The 2085-nt window shown below is 42.5% G+C and overlaps 1 pseudogene; it reads left to right on the forward strand.

The window, feature by feature from the left end:
* Positions 1-475: 475 nt before the first annotated feature.
* LOC105490444 (dnaJ homolog subfamily A member 1 pseudogene) lies at positions 476-1713 on the forward strand (annotated as a pseudogene).
* Positions 1714-2085: the final 372 nt, after the last annotated feature.

Genomic DNA, 2085 nt, shown 5'->3' on the forward strand with positions numbered 1-2085 from the left:
TTGCACAGTGGCTCATGCCTGTAATCACAACACTTTGGGAGGCCGAGGCTGGTGGATCACTTGAGCTCAGAAGTTTGAGACCAGCCTGGGCAATATAGGGAGACCTCGTCTCAAAAAAACATTAAAAAGTAGCCAGGCGTAGTGGCCTGTGCCTGTAATCCCAGCTACTTGTGGGGCTGAGGTGGCAGGATCTCTTGAGCCCGGGAGGTTGAGGCTGCAGTGAGCTGTGATTGTTCCACTGCACTCCAGCCTGGGCGACAGAGGAAGACTCTGTCAAAAAAAAAAAAAAATATATATATATATATACACACACACACACACACACACACACACACACACACACACACACATATATCTGGGAACTTTCCAGAATGCTCTGTGAGAGGCAGAGTTATGGTAGCTGCCGAGCTGCACACAGCTCTGAGCTCCTTACCACTCCCTCACACACCAGCCTCAGCCCACTCACCGGCAGAAGATGGTGAAAGAAACCACTTACTGTGATGTTTTGGGGATCAAACCCAATGCTACTAAGGAAGAATTGAAAAAGGCTTATAGGAAACTGGCCTTGAAGTACCATCCTGATAAGAAACCAAATGAAGGAGAGAAGTTTAAACAGATTTCTCAAGCATATGAAGTTCTCTCTGATGCAAAGAAAAGGGAATTATATGACAAAGGGGGAGAACAGACAATTAAAGAGGATGGAGCAGGTGGCGGTTTTGGCTCCCCCATGGACATCTTTGATATGTGTTTTTGGAGGAGGAGGAAGGATGCAGAGAGAAAGGAGAGGTAAAAATGTTGTACACCAGCTCTCAGTAACACTAGAAAACTTATATAATGGTGTAAAAAGAAAACTAGCTCTGCAAAAGAATGTGATTTGTGACAAATGAGAAGATAGAGGAGGTAAGAAAGGAGCAGTAGAGTACTGTCTCAATTGCTGAGGTACTGCAATGCAAATAAGAATTCATCAGATAGGACCTGGAAAGGTTCAGCAAATTCAGTCTGTGTGCGTGGAGTTCCAGGGCCATGGGGAGCAGATCAGTCCTAAAGATAAAAGCTGCAAGGGAAGGAAGATAGTACGAGAGAAGAAGATTCTAAAAGTTCATATTGACAAAGGCATGAAATATGGCCAGAAGATAACATTCCATGGTGAAGGAAACCAAGAATCAGGACTGGAGCCAGAAGATATTATCATTGTGTTAGATCTGAAGGACCTTGCTATTTTTACTAGATGAGGAGAAGACCCTTTCATGTGTATGAAAGGGTACAGCATACAGCTGGTTGAAGCACTCTGTGGCTTCCAGAAGCCAATATCTACTCTTGACAACTGAACCATAGTCATCACCTCTCATCCAGGTTAGATTGTCAAGCATGGAGATATCAAGTGTGTAATAAATGAAGGCATGCCAATTTATCAAAGACCATATGAAAAGGGACGCCTAATCATTGAATTCAAGGTAAACTTTCCTGAGAATGACTTTCTCTCTCCTGATAAACTGTCTTTGCTGGAAAAACTCCTACCTGAGAGGAAGGAAGTGGAAGAGACTGATGAGATGGATCGAGTAGAACTGGTGGACTTTGATCCAAATCAGGAAAGATGGCGCCATTACAATGGAGAAGCATATGAGGATGATGAACATCATCCCAGAGGTGGTGTTCAGTGTCAGACCTCTTAATGGGCCAGTGAATAGCACTCACTGGTGGCATTTTATGTGCAGTAGTAAATGAGTGAAGGACTATAATCATAATATGCTCACTACTTGCTCTTGTTTTGTTTAATATTCAACTATAGTAGTGCTTTAAAAAGTTAAATGAAGAATAAATTCAAATATAAAAGCTCTGACTTTACCCTTTATGTATGATGACTTCGGTGTGCAAGATGAAGTTTAATACCTGTAAAAACTACTTTACAAAGAAGTTCCCCTAGCATTTCTAGGCCAAACCTTGTAATTGACTTCAGCTATGTACGTGGACAAGCTTAGACTGAAATGCTAGGTATATGTATTGGCTTCAGTGTATGAGTCTTCATTGTTAAGCTATGAAAGTAAAACTCTGGCCGGGCGCGGTGGCTCACGCCTGTAATCCCAG

This window comes from Macaca nemestrina, chromosome X (genome assembly GCF_043159975.1).
Source record: "Macaca nemestrina isolate mMacNem1 chromosome X, mMacNem.hap1, whole genome shotgun sequence".
NCBI classification, from domain to species: Eukaryota; Metazoa; Chordata; class Mammalia; order Primates; family Cercopithecidae; genus Macaca; species Macaca nemestrina.